This window comes from Eubalaena glacialis, chromosome 4 (genome assembly GCF_028564815.1).
Source record: "Eubalaena glacialis isolate mEubGla1 chromosome 4, mEubGla1.1.hap2.+ XY, whole genome shotgun sequence".
Classification (NCBI taxonomy): Eukaryota; Metazoa; Chordata; class Mammalia; order Artiodactyla; family Balaenidae; genus Eubalaena; species Eubalaena glacialis.
Window position 1 is genome coordinate 116,507,270 of NC_083719.1, and position 23,668 is coordinate 116,530,937.

The window sequence follows — 23,668 nt, forward strand, 5'->3', positions numbered from 1 at the left end:
CCTATGGCTAATACGCTTCGTGGCATGATGGCAGGGAAAAGCGTGTCCTCCCGTGCCGGCTGCGGCAGGCTGGGCTCTGTGAGAGACCACGAGGCTAACAGCGGTATAAGGCAGAACCGTGGACAACCCCGGTCCTCGGAGGCAGAAAAGACTCAAGGTCACACGGGATAAATTGCGAACAGTCCTTGCGTCAGTTGACTGAGAGGCGGGGCCTGTTGCGCCTGCGCAACTGGCATCCTACTGAGGTCCTGCAGCGCATGTGCGCAGGGAGTGGCGGAAACCGGGGAGGAGTCTAACTAGAGCTGTCATAGGACGCTCCAGCTCACGTGAGTTTGGTCCCTGCGTTGCCCTGGGAGAGCCCCGGGCGGATACACGCTCTGCGCGAGTTGACGTTTCCTCCTCGCGGAGGGCGCCATTTTGTCTTGCACCTTTGTTCAGTGTGAACCTGGGGTTCAAAATCTTTGTTGCTCAACCTCGTCATTTCTTCGTCTTCTGATCGCTTGTTGCTATTGCGGTAACTTGAAATACACCTACATATGCAGACTTTAGACAAATTTTTTCAGAGTTTTACCACAAGGACCTTGGGGTTTTTTTTTTTGTTTTTTTTTTTAATATTTTATTTATTTATTTATTTATTTATGGCTGTGTTGGGTCTTAGTTTCTGTGCGAGGGCTTTCTCCAGTTGCGGCAAGCGGGGGCCACTCTTCATTGCGGTGCGCGGGCCTCTCACTATCGCGGCCTCTCTTGTTGCGGAGCACAGGCTCCAGACGCGCAGGCTCAGTAATTGTGGCTCACGGGCCTAGTCGCTCCGCGGCATGTGGGATCCTCCCAGACCAGGGCGCGAACCCGTGTCTCCTGCATTGGCAGGCAGATTCTCAACCACTGCGCCACCAGGAAAGCCCCAGGACCTTGGGTTTTGAACTACTAAAGCAGCCCTTCATTCAGACAGCATTGGGTTGCCTTAGGCTGATTATCTTGCAGACCCTCCCGAGAAAAAATACCTGAGCTCAGGATCTTACCTGCCCAGGTTTGCTGGGCCTCACTGAGGCTCTGAAGCAGAGCAGGACCCTGTGGGCCCAACTGGGCACAAAAGCCTTTCTGTGTCCCCCATTTATTTTTTGTATGAAATAGGCTTCATTCAGCCTCTTTGACCGTCCCTTAGTTCCAAAAGGCAGATTCAAGCAGTTGCTAATCTGGGAAGGGAAACAAGGGAGGCACAGTCAAGAAGCAATAGCGCAACCCTGGCTCAGGGTCCTGGTTTGCAGTAAAGGACCATACATAATAATATCTGTGAGTTCTGTGGAAACTATCCCCTGCCCAGATGGAGGATGGTAACTTCAGGCTGAGGGCAAGATTCCTGGAGTGCCGCCCTGTTACCTCACCACCAACTAGTCAGAAGAAAGTCACACGCCCTGCAGCTCTCACCCCAAATTTTGCGTATAAAATCTTACCCCAAAACCATCAGGGAGTTCGGGGATTTTTTAAGAGCATGAGCCACCCATTCTCCCTGTTTGGCCCTGCAGTAAACCTTTCTCTGCTCGAAACTCTGATGGTTTGGTTTGTTTGGCCTCAGTGTAAGTCAAGCACATGAACTTGTGTTCAGTGACAGCTCCTCAGGCCCATCTCAAAACCTTGTTGCTTGGGACAGACGGTGTGGGTTCTGTAACAAGATGCCACTGACCTCTTTGCTGTGACCACTTTCAGATTTGTAAGAAAAACAATTAATTGATTGATTCAACAAATATGTCCTGGAATGCCTTGATTTTAGAAATGAAGCAATTTGTCCTTAAAGTCTCAAAGTCCAATTTCAAGAGAAAGATGCTCCACGGTTAAGTGACCACCACTGTGTAAGGAAGTATGAAGGAAATTTTGGGGGAAGTTTGGGAGGGAAAGAAGATAGCTGAGTTCACATTGTGAGGGGGGAGGGAAGTGGGAGTAAGAAAATAAAAGGTTAAACAGAATATTGGTTATAGAATATACAGATCCTAAAAAAAAAAGTACCCTCACACTCTTATTTGTTAGTTATCATTATATTATCTTTACTTGTCTACTTCATACTTTCATTTCTCTTGTTTTCTTAATTCCCTCAGAGGTAGACTTTCCTGAGGTCATCCAAGTTACAGTCTAATGACCCCTATTTTAAAGAGATTTGTATGCTAAAGCAATACACTGATGCTAAAGAACATGGGGGGGAGGGATAAATTGGGAGATTGGGATTGAGATATACACACTACTATATATAAAATAGATAACTAATAAGGACCTACTGTATAGCACAGGGAACTCTACTCAATACTCTGTAATGACCTATATGGGAAAAGAACCTAAAAAAGAGTGGATATATGTATATGTATAACTGATTCACTTTGCTGTACACCAGAAACTAAACACAACATTGTAAATCAACTATTCTCCAATAAAAATTATTTTTAAAAAAAGAACATAGAAACATAGAGAGGAGTGACAAATAAATAATATTAAACATGGAAGCAAAATAGAAATTGAAAACTTCACATCCCTACCTTGCATATGATAAGGAAGGAGGAGGGCAAGTGGAGTAATTGGAATAACTGCATTCTCACTTCCCTCTTTTCTCTACTGCTTCTCCTAAGAATTTGCTTTTTTTCATTCTTGTTGCATATACTTAAACACCGCACAGTGTTAATCAAAAGAATCCTGGAATCAAATGGTGTTAGCTAAAGGGTGTCAGAGATGATGATTCTGGGGGTACACATATCACTGAGGTTCCTGGTGTTTTCCCCAAGAGTCTGGCAAATACTCAACATGACCACAAGGGGGATGTTGTAGCTCTAGATACTATTCAAAGCAGGAGCCTGAGAATGGGGCTGCATGTGTTGTATTTGCCAGTGTGAAGGACAGGTTTTGGGGTTGCTTTGCAAATTAATATAGCCTACAGCCTGATGGCTTGAAGAAATAAGCATGAGTCTAAAAAGAGCTGGCTGCAAATGAATAAGAGTGGACGGTTAGATCCACGGCCGGGTGATGCAATTATTCATCATACAACACAGCACTGTATTTCATTTCTCTGTTGTCATTTCAGTGTCATACTGGAAAGTGAAAGGAGCTGGTACATAATTTGCATGTGGGTAAATGTTTACCAGACAGAACAGGTGGCTGTCCAATACCTGTGCATACTATATTTTAAATTATATTCTAACTGGCATGATTTTTATTTTAGCGTATTTGGAGAGAGGAAACCAGTTTCAATTTTTAAGTATTTAACTCCCAGTCATTAATAGGAAATGTCATTAGATAGTAATCACTAATAGTTGTCAAGTGTTTACTTAAGTGCCCCACTGTCCTAAATGCTTTCTAACATTATTTAATGGAATGATCAAAACAATGGTTTCAAGGGAATAATACTATTGGTATTCCCATTTTGCAGATGTGGAAACTGAGGCTTAAAGTGGTCAAGTATGTTATATAGGTCACATGGCAATTGAATGGTAAAGCCAGATTTGAAGCCAGACTGTCTGACTCCAGAACCTATACTGCTAACCACTAGGCTCTGCTGCCTCATAACAAAACTGGGTCTGATCTTTTATCTCCACATATACAGAAGATGAGTTTTGTAACACTGGCCTAATCCATTATTAACAGCAGCTATTTTAGGCAATTGAATTAAAGTTATAAAAGAATTTTTATGTAGTTTAGGTTCCAAGACATCTATAAAGAAAGTTCAATCTGTAATAGAACACGTAAGATCAAGCTTTTATTTTTAAAGCAGTCTCTTTAAACTGGTGACTCAGATGACGTTTTATTCAGTTTTCCCAAAGATGAACATCATGCTGTGGCACTTTCCATCTTCATGAAATAAAATGTGGCATACTGCAGGGATTTGTCATTTTTATTCTCCTTGGAATTTTTTATGTACCTGCAGCAGATTTCAGGAGACAGTTCCCACTTTTCCGTTTGGGCATTAGCTACACTATATTGGAGTACATTACACAGTGTCACTTCACTCAAGTCTGATTCAACAGAGCCTGCCCCAGTGAAGTGTAGGAAGTATTATGTCAGGTGATGTCTCTGTACCCGGGGCTGGTGACAATTAGCAGGTTTCATTTTATATGGAATGCCTGGTAACCCACCAACCTGCCTTCCTTCTGATAGGAGAAAAGAGAAATAGAGGATGACCCTGAAAGAAAACTAAGGTAGCAATAAATCAAAATAAGATGTCCCTTTGTTTAGGTTGGACATTTACATTCCAGTGATAATGCAGTCTCATTGCACAGGGTAAAAATCAGTCAGTTAACCTCACTCGGATTTTCATTCAGGTTTGGAAAACAGTTGGCTATTGGATAGGTCCAAGGATCTGTGTGTGAGGTCCCTATTTGGGGAGGGCGTAGGACTGACAAAAGCAGAGATTTGCTCTTTATGAAGACCCATTTAATAATTAATTCTTAAGGACACAGGAGCCTTTTCTGGATGCTTTCATTTAAAGGGCCAGAATTTTAATTTATTCTTGATCAGAATGTTATAGCGAAAGCAACCCTGAACTAGGACTTGAGCCTGAACTTGGGTTCCAGAAACACAGAAAGGTCTTTAGATATCACTTAAAATCTAACCTTTTATTTAATAGATGAGGAACTGAGAGAATCAGTGAATTGCCCAAGGTCACACAGACAGTGTTAGCTTCTGTTCTACAGCCTCCATTTTTACTTGGTATGCTTTTTAGAAATCACCTACATGATTTCAGACTAAATGGTCAATCAGTACAGTTTTTCAAATGCTTACAGACAACTCTGGCTCATATAACCGCTTCCTCCTGTCTCAACCTTACTCTTTAAGGTACACAATTAGTGAAATTATATCAGCTATCTTTTCAGATCTCCTGGATTACATCCTCTCTCTATGTGAGGGGCTTTTGGTTTCTAAGGTTCCCCACCTCGGCTCCCCAGCTGTCAGGAGAGGAGGTACCCAGGCTTCCTTAGGTGATGAAGATTTAATTGTAGGCTAGTTGGAAGAAGTACAGGCATTGTCTCAATACCCATAGAACCAGAGTTCTGGCAGAACAAGTTGGGTGGCTCCTCCTCCTTGGTCAGGCCCCAGCAGGACCTGGCTGTAGTGGCTTGTTATCAGGCTTCTGATGTTCCCCTCTGCACTGACTCTGCCCTTTCCATAGCTCAGCTTCTTTTTGTCTGCTTCTCTAATTCTTCTATTGCAGTAGTTCCTACATTTCAGTAGGCATCAGAATTACTGGGAAGCTCTTTAAGCATACCAACCCAAGAGATTTAGGTCCTGTAGGTCTGAGGTGGGTCAAGTAATGTGCATGTTTAACAAGTTCCACAGGAGATTCTGATAGGGGTGGGGATTAAGGACCACACCTTGCTTAGAAACACCCCAAGTATCATGGTGTCTTCTGGTCACCACATTTTTTCATTACACATCCTATTAGAAAAATATTTGAGGGACTTCCCTGGAAGTCCAGTGGTTAAGACTCCACACTTCTACTGCAGGGGGCTCGGGTTCAATCCCTGGTAAAGGAACTAAGATCCCGCATGCTGTATGGTGTGGCCAAAAAATTAAAAAAAAAAAAAATTGAGCACACACCTCCATTATGTGTATATTTATGTATTTAGAAGCTATATATGCAGTACTATTATTAAACATATATAAAAATGGAAAAAATAAATATAAATACATTTGAATACTTTCTTCCTGTACTCTAATGTATCCCCAGGGCTGCTTGCACTACCCTTGCTACCTTTCTGTGTGGCTTGAAGTACACCATAGTTATGGAGTGACTTTATTGGGCAGAGTAAAGGCACAGAAAAGTAGCACATTGTTTCAAGGGTCACTGGGTCAGCTCATAGGCCTTTGGTTTAGGTGCCAATTCTTTGTTTTATTGAACTAACGGTTGGGGTGGGGGTGGGAGTGGTGACTGTGTGTGTGGCATGATGTGAAGAAAGCTGGTTCATCTAGAAGGAGCCCTGTGACCCCCTTCTTCAGGGGAAAGGGAGAATCTGTGAGCATGATAGCTGCCGTGGGTCTCATGAACACTTGTCTTTCACCGTAGACTAATGAACTGTTTCTAAGCCTGTCAAAGTGCAAACGTGACTCCACGGAGGCTGTGGATGAGGCTACCCTGCGTGTGCCCTCTGCAGCTTTCCATGACTTCCCAGAAGGAAGTCTGGTTTATTCTGGGCTGTTGTGCCAGGATGTGTGTGTTTGTGTGTGTGTGCATGGTGCTTGCCCACTTCTCTATCATTCCATTTATAGCACAGCTCCCTGGCCTAAGCTGGGTAGGTTGCTCTCAGGATTAAAGGCAGCCAATAGAACACCAGCACCAAAGCCCTGGAGAACAGCACCTGTGTTTGAGTGATCAAGCGTCTACAGGTAACTTAATGAGAAGCAGTAACTGAGTCCCTGAACCCAAATACAGGTCTTCTCTGTGCATCTACCCTGTTCTTGGATATACATACTCCCAGTAGCCAAAGAGGCTTCACTTTTCCTGATGCATAATTTGTAGTTCTTTGATATTGCTCTCTCTCCCTAGGGCACTATTTTGTGAGTAGAACATCATTTCCGTGAGTTAGAGCAACCACATTGGGACAAGCAGACCGAAGGCATTATCAGAGCCCAGAGTCAGAACTGGACAAATCCCAGGCACATTTCAGAAATCAAGTGACTTATAATAAGTCATTTAAGTTGGAAGTGGGTTCCCCACAATCTTTTTTTCCAAATAATTTTCCTACCCTTACTTGGAGACTTTTTGCGTCTTCAGCTTTCTTATGTTACCTTAGGTATTTGAGTGCTGGTGTTCTATACTCTCAAAGGCCGTGGAGAGTGGGCCACTGTTTTGAGCTCTGCAGAGGAGAGAGGGGCGGGTGCTTCTTGGATTCAGGGCCGTTAGCAGCCGTGCATATGTGTCTATTTCCTGATTGATAGGGATATTTGAAAATAAATTATTTAGAATTTCATTGTTTTTCACTTAGCTTTATATTATTGAAAATCTCTAGGCTGGAAACACCATTTTTTCTGTCACTTTGCGTTTTTCCAGTCGGCATGTGTGCTTGCCATTTTTGTGTTCTGCTTTTTATGCTTAGAGTTATCTTTTCTAAAAATATATACTTGTCAACCTGGTCTCATATACTTGTCATTTGTAATGGCGGTCTATATAATCTTATTCTTTCTTGAGATTCATAAGTTTATTCCACTTAATCCTCTTTGCTTCTACTATTTTGCAGGGTATGTGGAGAGATTTGCTGCATTTCTAAAGAATCTCAGAAAACAAGCTTCATTTCAGAACCTAAACCAGCATTTGCTTTTCTTCACTTTGAGGGAGCACACAGGTATTGAATTCTCTGCCACTGGGCACACCAGGGTATTGAATTCTCTTCTCTGAAGTCCATGTCTGTGGGTCTGACTGGGCCACTTGATCAGCAAGAGGTCTCAGACACCAAACTGGGGAATAAATTAAACTGACAGAGTACTTGATATTTCCAAAGAGTCACTTAGGTTCTGTCTATTACTGCAGTGTTCAAAACGTAGACATAGTTCATTGCTGTGATTAAAGTGACTTTCACCATTAGCCTCTTTGTTCCTGTAAGATATAGCGGTAGGCTATAGCTGGTTCATCATTTGGGGGTGTAATGGTTAGCTAAAGCTATTTTTCTCCAAAGGGCCAGTTATAACTTTAGTTTTTCTCCAAAACTTCAGCTTTAGCGGGAAAGAGCCATAAATTTTGTGACATAGCTGCCTCCTTATCTGTCTTGGGAGTTATAGACTGCACATATAAGACAATTCATGTACCTCTGCATAATGAGGTGAACTTTAAAAATCATCAATCTTCACTTAACATGCAGGTGGTGTTGGGTGCCAGCTTTAGAAAAACTGATGTAGTTGCCAAGTTCATGAGTGTCATAAATCATTCATGCTAAAGTTAGCCCAGAATCATGCTGTCCTCTGAGGCAGACCAATTTCAAGGTGGTTGTTAAACACAAAAATGTGAGTCAGGATGATTGTTTTTCAAAATCAAATGCACTTTTTATTTGAAGAGGAAAACCAAATTATATTTCTTTTTTAAGTTGAAGTCAGTTTTCTAAGACCCTCCCTTCACCCTCAAAGAATCTATCAATAATAATACCTTTTCTTCCCTGATCCCTGAATTCTATTAGAAATACATCACAAAATATATAACTTGTACATTTGCAATCCAGACCATTAATGTGCTGAAAATGAGATTCAGATGTCTCAATAAATCATGAGGCACATTATTAAGGAAAAACTCTATTAAAGTTTTTTGGGGTATTTTCTTCTTGTGCCATTATTTTACATGAAGTTGAAACCGCACAACTAAGATGGGACTCGAACCCAGCCAAAACCCAGATTGGGAGTTGAACCCACGGACTGGGACTCGAACCCACTGTCTTTTAATTAAGATTGCACAGCTGGTCTTAGGACTTAATGAAGCTCAGGTTCGTTATGTCTCAGCATAGAAGGAATTCAGCGAGAGGCAAAGTGATAGGTAAGAAATGGATTTATTTAGAGAGATATAGATTTCATAGACAGAATGTGGTCCACCTCAAAAGGCAAGAGCAGCCCTGGGAGAAACACAGTCCACAGACAGAGAGAAGATGAGAGGCGCGGAAATATGGGTTGGTTAGTTTTTATGGGCTGGACAATTTCATAGGCTAATGGGTGGGAGGATTATTCCAACTATTTTGGAGAAGGGGCAGAGATGTCCAGGAATTGGGCCACTGCACACTTTTTGGCCTTTTATGGTTGGCATCGGAACTGTCATGGCACCTGTGAGTGTGTCATTTAGCTTGCTGATATATTACAATGAGTGTATAATGAGGCCCAAGGTCTACTGGAAGTCGAATCTTCGCCATCTTGGACCTAACCGGTTCTAACCAGTGTTTGTCGTATCCTCAATGTCTACGTCTTTCTTTTAAAGGTTGTGCTCTGCCCCCTTCCCTCCTGTTTCAGAGTTACAATGGATAGTAGGCAGGCGTAGCCCTCTTCCACCCTGCCCGAGTCTTCAGGGCTAAAGAGGGGGAAGTAGTAGGGCCTAAAGAGAAGTGACCCCTGGGACAGAAAGCTTGAAGCTGAGCAGTGTGATGTGCCCCTCTAAGTCATCAGGCTTTATCCAGGTTCCTGGAAGATGGGTTTTAAACTGAAGTGTTTTATCTGAAAGTTGCTCATTTGATAGATGAAGAAGACTATGAGGTTGGATATTATTGAGGAAGGAAAACATGCTAGTATTTTCAGTGAGAAGTCTTCAAAGAGAAAAACAGAGAGAAAAATGAAGTTTTGCCTGAGGCTATTAGGTTCTCAGTGGGTAGTTAAGTGTCTGTATCCCTTTGTGTAGTCTCCAGCACAGGGCCATACGCCAGCTGACATGTGACTTCTCTTTGGTGTATCTCAGAAGTTCTTTTGAGGTGAATGTGTTGATCATATGGGTAGCCTTGGTTAAAGATTGTAGGGGCCAATTCCAGGCAGAACATCTTTTTCACTGAGCGTAATCTCCCACTCCCCCACTGCAAACTCACTATTTCTTTATGCCTCCATGCCTTGTATATACCTTTCCCACTATTTGACATGCTCTTCTATTTCTTGTCTAAATGTCGAGCTCCTACTTATCCAGTAAAACCCTCTTAAATCTCACCTTCTCTCTAAAACCTTCTCTGGCTTCCTGAGACGGAGCTTGTCACTTGATCCTCTGTGCTTCTAGAACATTTATTCACAGTCTCGTTATGACACACACATGGGAGTTAATCAGCATATTCATCCCTCCCACTAGACTGTGAGCATCTAGCATCTAAGGACAAGAACAGAGTTTTATTAATGTAGGTATTGATAGTACTCACCATATCTGACACCAAGTGGAAACTCAATGAAAAATCTCACCCGTTTTTAAAAAATTACCCTCTCCACCTGAGCACTAACATAAAGCCTTGGGAGAGAACAAAGCTTTTTTAAGTTACATTTCATCATAATTTGTGAATGCTAAGACTAACTCACAAGGCATTTACTTGAGTCCCCTATAAAGATGCCTAAGGGTAGAGAGCGACAGAGGCAGGGAGAAATTTCCTGCGTTCTCACTGTGTCCTGGGATTTTCTGTAGATTCTGGGCAGAGTAAGCCCTGTTCCTTCTTCCTGCGTAATATCTCTAGGACTTGTATGCCTTTGTCTTCTCGTTGCAGTCACTCTGGTCTAGGTGACATCTTTCCACACTTGAACTGTAGAAATTATAGCAGGTATGACTCTCAGTTTATAAATTCAGGTGTAAGGGAAGTATCACATTTATTTATAAGCTTAAATAAAGGTAAACTCCAGTTGTATGCTCCTATCCCATCTGACTGGTGGGAAATTTAACCTCATTTATATTTCATCTTCAGACCTGAATTGTGCTTCCAGTATCTTATATTTTGCCATGAGATTGGAAGGGGCTTTGAGTTGCTGGTTATTGCTGAGACACCTGCTGTCCCATTATTTGCACCATCCCTTCAGGTCCAGGGCCTGAGTGTCTGATCTTCCTCCTTGACTCACAGAAACCTTTTGTGAGGCTGTGAATCCTGCAGCCTAGAGTCCTGTCTCCTAGTTGTATCATGGGGCCAGTCTTCTCCAGGGTTGTGTTCCCTCCTCAGATGCTGCCAAGGAGCAAGGCCTGGGTCCCCCTGTTGTAGGTCCTACAAACCCATCTTCATCTACAACCCAGGGGAATCTCTTTCTAGTCTGCCTGGAGCACTTCCCTGCATTATGCTGCTCTGAGGCTAGTTTATCTTGCTCTTTTATAGTAATCTTAATGGTCTTTTAAATCCCAAACCCCTATCACTACAACCAAAACTTTTATTTCCTTTATCTTAAATTTCCATGGAAGGTTAAGGGAAATATCTGTCATCCAGTTCTTTCAGCAAAAAAAGAAAAGAAAAAAAAAATTTTTTTTTTTTTGACACTGTGTAGAAGTTTCATTTATTTTTATAATTAATTGAAAAATTATATTTTTATATTGAATAATCAGAAAAGTTTATATAATCATATAGAAAATGTTTATCTTTTTCTAAAATAATTCAGTTGATTTTTTTTCTTATTCAAATTATCCCCCATACTTAATGCTACCCACCTTCTCGTTATTTTAATTCTTATTTGCATCCCCAGAATAACTAGTGACAAGACAGTTACCAACCTTTTCATAGCATTAGTAAAAAGATTTGGTCTTGCCTTGAGTCAATTTTCACATTTACTATGGAATTCAGATATCAATTCATTATCAGACTCCCATAAACATAGATAATTCAGAATTGACTGTATTAAGATAAATCGTGTCATATGCTGATCTCCTAACTGGCTTCCTTGCCATTTTTTCCCCTCTCTTCTCCATTCAAATTATTTTGTACGTTCCAATCAGAATAGTTGTTCTAAAACTCTTGCCCAGAAACCCTCAGGGACTTCTCATTGTCTCTAGAATAAAATCAAAGCTCCAAGCTCCTTAGTCTACCATTAGGGCTTTTCATGATTTTCTTCACCTTTGAAATGCGACTTCTCATTGCTCCTTTGTCAGAGACCCCTGGCCTAACCCTGTTCCTCTAACCCCACACTGTCCCACCTCCTCACCACACCCGATTGATGTGACACCCAGAACAAGTGCCAGCTCCTTCAGAAAGCTTGGTGGTTAGCCCACTCCACAGTGATCTAGTCCTCCATAAACCTAGTCCTCTTCCGTACATCCATTTGGTACCTGAGGCTATGGTTTATCATCTGGTGCCTGTTTCTGCCTTTCTCATCTAGATTTGTGAGCCTCTCAAGTACCGAGATCTCTACTTTCTTGTATCCTGAGCCACCACAGGGCTCTTCATAGTATGGGGTGCTCACTAAATGCTGATTAATGAATATCATGACATGGACACATGGATCCTACCTAAGCACACCCAGCCCTGCCATATAGTGAGAAGCAGGAAAATGAAGGGGAAAAGGGGCCAAGTTTCATTACCGCCATAAAAATAATGAGTGTTTCATTGGTGTCTACCATCAAGGAATAGCCTCCTTGCTTGCCCCCAGCACCAGAAGAAACATTTGCCGTAACAATGACAAACAAATTCCACTATCAGAGTAAGTGGTCCAGAGCTCCTCTGGGTGGTGGGCACTCTGGCTTTGCCATCCTTTGGCTTTTCCACAGGCTGCCCTTCACAGTAGGTTTCTCTGTCATGAATGCAAACTAGCCAATCACTCTTGAACAAACCAACCTCCCTGACACCTGCTCAAAGTAATTCTTCTCTCACCAAGCTATGGTTAATAAACACAAATGATCGCCATTCACTTCTCCTTGGCCAATCCTGTGAGGGCGTCTTCACACAAATAGGCAGGTTGACCAGAGAGGCAGCTCCAGCTCATACTCTGGGGAAATGGAGAGTTTCCTGCCTCAGCCCTTGGGGCTTCAAGAGTACTTCACTTGCTGCTTATACCAGCTTCCTGTGGACAACCCCCCCGCCCCATGCCAAGTCCTTTCTGGCCTTCATGCATGTTGATCTAGTGATAGGGAACAGGCAGAGGGGATTCCAGCATCATCCCAGTGGTTTGACTGGATAACCTTAAAATTCCTTCCAGTACTTCAAATCTTTGATCCTATAATTTTCACTTGCATTGCTCTTAATCAACACTTAAAATCTCCAGCTTTCTGCTGATCCCTTCAACCTCCTCACCTCGGCCCCTTTTCCACTTGATTGATTCATTCTAGCCACTCAGGCCTTCTCTCAGTTCCTTCATTGTGTTGCTTCTGCCTTCCGACATGTCCTTTCTGCTCCCTAGGTCCCTCTTCTCACCACCAGCCATTTGTCTAACCCTACTTAGCCTTCAGGTCCCCCCATTTCTTTTTTTTTAAATTTATTTATTTTTGGCTGAGTTGGGTCTTTGTTGCTGCACGTGGGCTTTCTCCAGTTGTGGCAAGCAGGGGCTACACTTCGTTGCGGTGCGTGGGCTTCTCATTGTGGTGGCTTCTCTTGTTGTGGAGCACGGGCTCTAGGCGCGCGGGCTTCAGTAGTTGTGGCACGAGGGCTTAGTAGTTGTGGCTCGTGGGCTTAGTTGTTCCGCGGCATGTGGGATCTTCCCGGACCAGGGCTCGAACCTGTGTCCCCTGCATTGGCAGGTGGATTCTTAACCACTGTGCCACCAGGGAAGTCCTGGGTCCCCCCATATTTTAATGTCACTTGTGTAGGCAAGCTTCTTTAACCCCCAAACTAGATTAGATTCCTAATGCCCCGACCGGTCCTGCATATTATCTTCAACAGCGTTTTGTGCACTTGTATTCATTAAACTACCTTTTAGTAAAAATTTGTTTGGTGTTTATCTTCTCCAGTATTTTGAAAGCTCCATGTGCACGGGGACTGTGTCTGTTCTGTTCACATTTTTATTGCCAGAACCTAGCCCAATGCCTGACACCTAGTAGCCATTCAGTAAACGTTCATCAACTGGCCAACTCTGCTTCCCACTTCAATCATGCATTTCCCCTGCTGTTCATTGATGTATTGGTTTACTGCTGCTTTTCTGCTATTTATGCGTTTATACTTATCTGTTTAATGTTAGCTGTCTTAAGTTGTACTTTCCTGGAGGGCAGAGAATCCATGCATATAATTTTCTTTGTATAGTGCTTTGTACGTGGGTGTATGTGGCAGTAAGTGTTACCATGGAAGGGACTCTGAAACTGTCGTGGTGACTTATGACTCCCCGTGTTACCCCTGGGAATGCCCAAGGTGCAAGAGGCAGGATATGGGGCAGGAATGTAACAGCACAGGAGGTTTTAGGACACTGTTAAAAGTAGCTTCGCTCAAAACTAGTAATACTGCAGGGTAACAGGAGGAAAGAATAGAGGATGCTTTGGGAAATTAAGAAAAACAGGGAGAAGTGGCAGAGCTTAAATCCATAGGCCTCATTTTCCACAAGGACATTAGAGTGCTATTAAGCCAAGGAGAACCATTAGCTCTGACAACAGCTCCTCTTGTTATGACCCCTTTGGTGGTATTTTTATTACTTTTAAAAATAAAGGTTGAGGATTAACTTTTACAGTTGTAACTAGAACAATGATAAGCAGGACTCATGGGGTGTAATCATAAAAAAAAGAACTTTGTTTTTGGCTCCCACTGTTCCTTTAAACTTGCTCAGTAGTGATGGTCCTAACTCCATTCCTGGACAAATGCTTTTCTTGCAGGCACTAGGAAGCCCTCCAGTCGCTTTATGTAATAAAACGTGATCTCAGTTAGGTACTTAATATGTTCAGCCCAGGTATTGTCACTGTTTCCAAAGTTTTTCAGCTTTAAGCTATTTGTCCTCCTTCATCCTGGGTTTGCTATGAGTGAAAAGAGGGGTGTGGTCCTTCTTTCTTTTCTGACGTTTCTGACCCTTCCAGGATTAGAGCAAGGAAGTATGAGAGAGCAGGAAGTATTGTACTTGTCTCATGTTGTTGAAGCTGGCTTTGTGTTCTCCAGGAATGGCCAATGTTTAAATTTAGCTTTCTCCTGGGGCACTTTTGTGGGTTCTTCAGAGATCTGTACTCCCCTCCATATACGCACACACACACTTGACCTGGGCAAGTACACTTTCCTCTGTCAGTTGCTTTCTTCCTCTATAGCCCCTAATAAATCAACACTCCATTTCCAGTTTCTCTGTGAGAAACCATTTTTTTGCTCACACAAGCTCTGAGACTATGGGCGATCCCAACATTGTTAAGCAGCTGCTAGCCCATACAATGGCCCCTACATTTCTTGGGCTGGAATCAGAAATTAGTCCATTCTGCCCCTCTAACTGCACGAGACACATATCAAGCTCTCTGAGGGTTCCCCTTGAAGCTCTTCTCAGTAGGCTTGTGGTGAAATGCAGGCACCATTCTTTCTTTGGAGGGGGAACCCACAGCATACCAATGCTTCTCACCAAATAAATTTTTTTCCAAAAAATTTCTCTTAATATCCAACAACTTCTTAATATGGGTGAAGATTTTAGCGTTTCATCACTGTTTTTCAACGGTTTTCTATGAAAACTTGCATCTTTGCTGACACCTCACTTTTGTATCACATGGATATGACATAGTGGAGCCTCTGTTGAAACTTCCAAATAGCACTGTGTACTTACTGTCGTTGAACAGGGATTTCAGGAACTAAGTAATTCATTTCTGTGTAAGGGCAGATAATATCATTTTCTCCTCTCTTCTGTTGAGGAAACTTAATTATCCTCATCTATAAAATGGACCCCCATCCTTTCCTTGCCTCGCTAAGGGTAGGTAAATAAGAAATTGTGAGCATAAAGATGACTCTGGATGGACAGGCCCTGGGGAAATAATCTGCAAAGGAAGAATTTTTTACAAAAAAGGCAAGTAGAGATGAAGGGCTTGATGGAAAGAAGAAAAGAAAAGGCCCAATATCATCAGTGTTTTTCTAAACCCCATCCTAACCCCTCCTACCTCCACTTTGGTTTGGAGCTGTCTTCTTGTTATATTCAGGTCCCTATTATAGCCCCAAAACAATGGTTGTCCAGAGCAGAGACAGGTCCTGTTAGATCAATAATCCTTGGCTCTATGTTTTCCAGCTCTATCTGTGTCTATGTCTGTAGGTTTAAGGTGGGAGGGGTAAATGTCATCACTTTTGACAAAATGTCTGAATATCTTTTCTCTATCATGACAAAAAGATATTTTGGTCTCCTGGTTCAGCACCAGAGCCTGCCTTACAAGGAGTTGAAAGGCTGCAACCCAGGGCTGCTGTCAAACCAGCAGATGGAGTAGCAGTCCTTCTCTGTGTACCTCTGGGCCCACCTGGGCAGGTGTGCTGGGTGATGCTAGGCCCAGCTCTGCGGGCAGAAGGGACAGGGAAAAGAATACGAATGATTGTACCCCATTGTCATAGCTGTTGTTCAGTCTGCAGAGGAGTTTGGTAAAATATGATCCTGGGAAAGTTGTTTTCATGTGCCTCTCTGGAATCACTGCAGAAGCAATTGTAAGGAGGAGTGCTTGTATGCCTGAGATAGCTGTAGGGCATAAGAGAAGGAAAGCTACAGAGTTGACAGAATCAAGTCCTGGGCAGTGGGAGAATATGACACAATCCCCTCACCCCTCAAAAACCTTGGTGAGGACACAGGAATACAACCAGTGGCTCTTGATGGAAAAGGGCAGGCTTAAGAGGAAAGTTTGGACAATGAAGCTGAATTACCATCTGCCTAACTCCTTCTTCTCTGTCTGAATTGCAGGCACTGGAGTCCCTCTTACTAAAGTCTGTAGATTGCCTAAGAAATTTACTTTGGGGCCAGTAGTAGAATTTAAGCTTCCCTGAGATTGCTTCTTCCTATTTTCTAAGAATCTACCACACAGCTAAATATTTGACAGCTCTTAATAAATTATGGAGGTATTAATGGCACTCTCATTGAGAACTTTCTTCTGCCCCTTTCAGGCCTACAGGACCCCGTCTGTGAAAGGGAGAGTCCTCCTACCTCCTCCCCTGTGAATGGAAAAAGGCTTCAGAATGGAAGATGGGCAGGCAGTGGATAGATTTCTACTTTCTGAGGGCAGGGCCTGTGTCTCTCCTCCCTGACTTCCCCTATCTAAATAACCCAAATCCAGAAGTAGGAGTGGATTGGGGGACTCAGGATAGCCTCCATAACCCACGGCCTAACCACTGCAGACAGCCCAGGAAGCCAGAGGGAAGGCGTCCTCCTGACTGGTCCTTTGCTCAATCCTGAACTGAGGGGAGTTGAAGGTGCTTGCGTTATTAGCTGCAGAGCAGGTGGCACAGTGTGCTCTTCATTGAAAATCGAGAGGTGTCTGGCAAGTCTCTTGGCCACAGGCCTCCCTGGAGCCCAGAGCTCTTTGAAGAGAAGAAATAGTTTTAGGAAAAAGGAAGCTGCTGCTCTTGATGAAAAAGTTGAGAGGGAAGAAAATGAGACTAATAAGGGCTGAAGAGAACTGTCTGAGGCTGAAGAGAATGTTAATGGCTCTGCTTTGGAGCTTCAAAGCTTGAGCTGGATAGGATTGCACACAGACGCCTCTGCTGTCACCTACAGAATACTTACCAAGGGCTGAGGCTTGCAAATAATCACAGCCTGACTTTCCCAGGGCAAGAAGCAGTGCCTGCTGAGATGGAGAAAAGAGAAACTGTTGGGAGATCCCAGGCCCAGCTCAGCTAGTTGGGGTCTAACTGGTCTTTTCTGCATCAGACAACAAATGGGATTCCAGAAGAATTTAGATGCAAGGGAAATGGCTCTCATTGAACAAATCTGGCTAACAGTTGTCTCGTAAACAGGGAAACTGTTTATGAAATGATAGCTGCTATGGATTGAATTTTGTCCCCCTAAAATGCATATGTTAAAGCCCTAACCCCCAATGTGATGGTATTTGGAGAAGGGTCTTTGGGAGGTACTTAGGTTTAGATGAAGTTATAAGGGTGGGACTCTAATGATGGAATTAGTGTTCTTATAAGAGGAGACATCAGAGGGCTTGCTACCTACCCTACCTCACTCTCCCATTCCCCCACACCATGTGGGCACACAGCAAGAAAGCGGCCATCTATAAGGCAGGAAGAAAGCCCATGTAAGAACTCAACCACACTGGTGCCCTGGCCTCAGACTTCCAGCCTCCAGAACTGTGGGAAATAAATTTAAGCCACTTACTCTATGGTATTTTCCTAAGGCAGCCAGAGCTGACTAATACAGTAGCTCTAATAGATGCTGTTGGTACCCTGCCAAAGTTCCCTTACCACATCAGTGTATCCATTTCCCTAGCTGCTGTATTGAGTTCCAGTGGCTCACAGATGCCCTCTTCTCCAGAAAATTACTCTTGGTGGATGGGAGACACCTGTACCACCTATAGCTTTCAGACAAGGAGGTACAAAGGCCTTGAGGAAGGATCATTTCTTTACCCCAAAGAAGGATCAATTTTTTGGTGCCATTCATGCTCCTGAGTTGTCCCGTGGGATCAGGGTGAGGCCAAATACAAAGCTGTGACCACATCCATCTTTCTTACCATTTCCTGCTTCCTTCATTCTCTTTCTCCTGAGGGCAGACCTCAACAAATCACATGACCTGAATCCTGTCTCAGGCTATGCTTCTGGGGAACCCAACTTAAGGCAGCACTTCTCCCAAGTGGTAGAGTACTGAGCAACCTAAATGACTCTATAGTGCTTTGTGAGTATAGTGATGGTGATTAATGCCCAATGATAATGAATATTGGGAACAACAGCCCTTATTTCTGTGTCCAAAAAGTGTAGAGGAATAAAGGTCCACAGAGAAAGAAGATGAGGATGTGTTCTTCTAGCAATAGATGGCTTCTTCAGCAGGCATCTGGTGGACAGCTGTGCTTTTCTTGCCAGCAAGGGTTTAAATAGCCTTGTTAGCACAGAGCCACAGACTGAGGTTCCACATGGGCTTAACCAATTATGGAAGCATCTTGACTTCAAGAACCCTTGAGCCATGACTAGACAGCAGAGTCAACTGGGCAGGTCTGTGCATTGATTGAGAGCCAGCCAGGCTCTACACTGCCCTGAGCAGGGTCCAGAGTTCTCTGAAAGGAGAAGCCCAGCACCTGCCCAGGGAACTCTCTGCTTTGATGGGGTGATTTAGATACTTGGGAACTGTCCCCTCTCTGCTATGTTTTGCTCAGTCTATTGGCTTTTTCATGATGCTTTTTTGTTCTTGGGAGATTCTTTTTCATTCTTTTTTTGTAATAGTTCCCTTTGTTTTCCTTCCCTCTTCCTTTTCTACCTCCTGCTTTCCTCTCTGAGTGCAGGCTTCATCATCAGAGCCTCTGAGATTTGGGACTGGCTCCATCTTAGGAGAATGAGGGTGGATTCTTACATTATCCCAAGAAGACCTCCACCAGACAATTTCTTCCTGCTTCTGGTTACCTCTTAGGGCTTAACTTCCTTATCTCTAACAGTGAGGATAGGAAGGGATGGAGTAGGTGAAGGGGCAGAGAACTCTCTGCTGACATGCCACTGGGTCATGGCATCCCACTGACCCACCTTGGCCCATCTATTTTGATAGTGGCCCTAGGAAATATGTGTGAGAGAGCACAGTAAATGCTTGTCCAGATGCTCTCAAAGATTTAGGGACATGCCTCAAATATCCCTAAACTCTTTAACAAGTACTTAGTTGCCTCACAGGAGAATGAGAGTGGCTCCTGATTCTTCTTCTCAAGAGATCTTGTGTTTAGATCTAGAGATGAAAGGGGGAATTTTGGACAACTCCTACTCATTTCCATAACTTTTCTCCCAACATATTTTGTGGGAGGGAATAAAATGGAGGTAGCATGGGGACCTTATATCAGACAACTGAAAGGCAGGTATCTGCTTTCTTCTCAAACATCTCCAACGAAGAGTAGACTTGCTTCAGGAAGACTAAATCCATGAGTTCAAATGCTGCATGAAGGTGTAGATTATTTCCATCACTTGCTTTTGTTTGCTGCTATATTGCTTCATTCTTAGATAGGCTGTCCACACATGGCAGCCAGATGGCCACCAGCAGCTCCAAACCAGTGCTACCCTTAGAACTCACCATTCCAGAGGGAAAGAGCATGTACCTTTCCCATAACTCCTACAAAAGTGCAGAGAAGACTGTAATTGGTGTGGTCTTAAGTCATATGACCTTCTCTGAACTAGTTGCTGTGTGCAGAGGTGTGGAATAATCTGATGGGCTAGTCCTGGATCCTGTTCTTACCCCTGAGATTGGGGGGAGGATCTTACCCCTCCAGTCTTAGAAAAACTAGGGGATGGGAGAGACTTCCTTAAGGAACTGATGCTTGGGGAGGAACATGTGTCCTTTACAGCACGCATTGTCTATTCTTCTCTTTGACTATGGAGTATATCTAGCTCGTTCAAATGAAATTGCTTATGAAAGACAAATTATGGGTGAAGTAGTCAGTTGTGAATAGTGCTTTCTAGACTCAGGTGTGAAGAAAGCAAACTCAGCTGAAGAAAGGATCAAATCAGTCCAGCTGGTTTGAGGAGCTTCTGGTCATAGTGTGCAGGGAACCAGCTGGATAGGGGTGTCGGAGAACCACAAGGAGGAGTCAGTCTTGCCATGAACTCAAGGGCTATACCAGGAGGAGCAGGCTGGCAGATAGTAGCACTCAGTTAATATTTGTGGAATGGCTTCTCTGAGAATCACAGGTCAAAGATAAAGCTGGGGGACTTCCCTGGTGGCGCAGTGGTTAAGAATCCGCCTGCCAATGCAGGGGACACGGGTTTGAGCCTTGGTCCGGGAAGATCCCATATGCCGCAGAGCAACTAAGCCCGTGTGCCACAACTACTGAGCCTGCTCTGTAGAGCCCATGAGCCACAACTACTGAGCCCACATGCTGCAACAACTGAAGCCCGCACGCCTGGAGCCCGTGCTCCGCAACAAGAGAAGCCACCACAATGAGAAGCCTGCTCACTGCAACAAAGAGTAGCCACCGCTCAACACAACTAGAGAAAGCCCACGCACAGCAACAAAGACCCAACACAGCCAAAAATAAATAAATAAATAAATTAATTTAAAAAAAAAAAAAGAGTCTGTCTAGAAGATAAAGCTGGGGGAAGCAGGAAGAACCAAGAACTGAAGGCAGAGTCCCACACTAAGCCAGAGTTCCATTTGATCAAGCAGTATTCCCACAATTTGCCAGACTGTACACAGCTGATACTCTAGGATTTTCCCATACTGTAATTAAAGTTATTGTTTTGGGAATTCCCTGGCAGTCCAGTGGTTAGGACTCCATGCTTCCACTGCAGGAGGCATGGGTTCAATCCCTGGTCAGGGAACTAAGATCCCGTAAGTCGCATGGCTTGGCCAAAAAAAAAAAAAGTTATTGTTTTGTTGTCTTTATTCTAAATAGCTGGTAAAGTATATGACTTTATAGTAACTCATGGTGGAGGTCAGGGTAGGTACCAGATAACAATGACAGGTGGATACTGGTCTCCTGTTTCTTCAGAAACAGGCTATGGTCTTCTTGAGAGTGGCTTTTAGACTTTGTGACATTGTAATGGATTGTCACAATTATAGATAAATGCCAGAGAAAGATTCCACAATAGAGGCTTTTTTTTTTAAGATTTTTTTATGTGGATGATTTTTTTAAAAATAAATTTATTTATTTTTGGCTGTGTTGGGTCTTCATTGCTGCTCATGGGCTTTCTCTAGTTGCGGAGCGCAGGGGCTGCTCTTCGTTGCGGTGTGCGGGCTTCTCATTGTGGTGGCTTCTCTTGTGGTGGAGCATGGGCTCTAGGCGCGCGGGCTTCAGTAGTTGTGGCACACGGGCTCTAGAGCGCAGGCTCAGTAGTTGTGACGCATGGGCTTAGTTGATCTGTGGCATGTGGGATCTTCCCGGACCAGGGACTGAACCCGTGTCCCCTGCATTGGCAGGCGGACTCTTAACCACTGCGCCACCAGGGAAGTCCCCTTATGTGGACCATTTTTAAAGTCTTTATTGAATTTGTTACAGTATTGCTTCTGTTTTATGTTTTGGTTTTTTTGCCGCGAGGCGTGTGTTATTTTAGCTCCCCCACCAGGGATCGAACCCGCACCCCCTGCATCGGAAGGCAAAGTCTTAACACTGGACCGCCAGGGAAGTCCCCCACAATTGAGGCTTTCTAAGCAACATTTCCTTGGACATGGTTGGGCTTTGGGAGATGTGTGCTGATTTATCCTTTCTTCTATCCTCCCTCCCATGTCTGCATGCACTACTTCTGTGGCTGGGGACAGGCAGGCATCAGTGTGTGCTCTAGGGAAGCATGTGGGCTCTCAGACAGGGAGTTGGCACTCAGCGACCTGGCTGAGGCGCAATGTGGAAATGAAAAGATAAAAACCTGAGATATGTGATGGGGGCTGTAGTTTGGAATAAATGGGTTCAGGCCCTCTGCCCAGTCAGCCTAGCACTCTGGCAGCTGCTGCATTTAATGGGCAACTCCATTAACATCTTCTTGGATAGAAGGAAGGAGAGTGAGGGAGAAAAAGGGAGAGTGAGGGAGAAAAAGGGAGAGTGGGGGAGGGAGAGAGAGATAGGGAGGAAGGGAAAGGTTGGGGGGAGATGAGAGAGAGAGAGAGAGAGGTGAGTGTGTGTGTGTGTGTGTATGTGTTGGGAGAAACTAAAAAAACTTGGAGCTTTCCTCCATGTCCCTGGGGGGGAACTTTGTGTGGTTCCCTTAGTCTGTGTGCTGTCTCAGGCTTTGACAGCTGAGGTGGAGCTGGGAAGGGTAGCAATCTGGATAGGGTAAAATGAGGGCTGAAACAACCTGCCTTCTCATCCCCACAGGATAAGGGGAATGAGAAGGAATACATCCTTTCCCCCTCGTAATGAAGAAATTGTAGGTCCTAGAATTCGGAAGATAAAACATGGGGGATTTGGGGGTGCCCTCTGATTCTGTGATGAGAAGAGGGGAAAGAAGAGGTGAAGTGAGCCCAGGATTCAGAAGCAGGTTCATGAGTGAGAAGAAACTGGTTCCCACTGCAGGAGGAGAGGAGGGACAAGTCTAAAGAGGAAAACCAAGGCAACAGATACCCATCATCTGCCTGAGCGTGCTTAAGTTCAGGCCACCTCTGGAGGCTAGAGAAGGATGAGATGCCTCATACCATGGCTAATGAATGAGACTCAAAACCTATGAGATAATCATGGTGCCCGAGACTTTCTGAGCCCCCAGCGTACCATGGGACCATGAAGGATAGTAACAAGAAACCACGTTTCCACTGAGGGATTTTCAGTCTTAGTATCTTCCCACTCTAGTCTTTTAGCTGCTGTCAGACCACATCAGGGCAGAATATTGAAGCCAACTATATCACAGCTGCTGGGGATCTCCCCAGAGGAGAGTGTATGACAAGAGTGGGAAGAGCAGCTCTGATCCAAGACTTTGCTCCTGGCATCTCTGAATGCCCTTGCCAGCTCACTTCCTCTCAAAAGTCACTTCCAGAGGCAAGCTAGGTATTTGGGGTGCTGCCTACCCACAAATCCACAGAACTCAGAGACAAGTTCTTAGTCAGATCAAGACTGTGATTCTCGAGTGTATGGGCCTGACCCCTGAGTCCTGGGTCGAGGTGGAGGCCAGATTGGAGGGTATAGTGAATAGGTCCCTGGCTTAGAGGTCAAAATTGCCAGGTTCTGGTCCTGATTCTACCCTATGTAGCTGTATGACCTTGAGCTATTACTTGAGTTCTTCAGACTTTAGTTTTTCGTCTGTAAAATGGGGATAATAATACCTTCCTCAGAGAGCTATTATCAAAATCAGATAATATACAGAAAGCACTTTGTGGGCTTCCCTGGTGGCGCAGGGGTTAACAATCCGCCTGCTAATGCAGGGGACACGGGTTCAAGCCCTGGTCTGGGAAGATCCCACATGCCGCGGAGCAACTAAGCCCGTGTGCCCCAACTACTGAGCCTGCGCTCTAGAGCCCGAGAGCCACAACTACTGAGCCTGCGTACCACATCTACTGAAGCCTGCGTGGCTAGAGCCCGTGCTCCTCAACAAGAGAAGCCACTGCAATGAGAAGCCTGCACACCGCAACGAAGAGTAGCCCCCGCTCGCCACAACTAGAGAAATCCCACGCACAGCAACGAAGACCCAACGCAGCCATAAATAAATAAATAAATTTATTTATTTATTTATTTATTTATTTTTTAAAAAAAGCAATTTGTAAAATGCTGTATTGGTGGAAAGGAATTATTTCCCCATTCCATCATTCTGTTTTCCAAATCCAAAGGCCTCTCCTT

General features: G+C 44.0%; 1 long non-coding RNA gene across 2 annotated transcripts in view; it reads left to right on the plus strand.

Annotated features, from left to right (window-relative positions):
• LOC133090956 (uncharacterized) overlaps nt 1–23,668 on the plus strand; it is a 154,405-nt gene that overhangs the window by 22,163 nt on the left and 108,574 nt on the right. The window contains exons 1-2 of one of the 2 annotated variants that reach the window (XR_009700833.1): nt 94–326; nt 7,209–7,313. This is a non-coding gene — a long non-coding RNA (uncharacterized LOC133090956). Of the gene's footprint in view, nt 1–93; nt 327–7,208; nt 7,314–23,668 lie in introns of those variants that run through there. The other variant, XR_009700832.1, reaches the window with a different exon arrangement.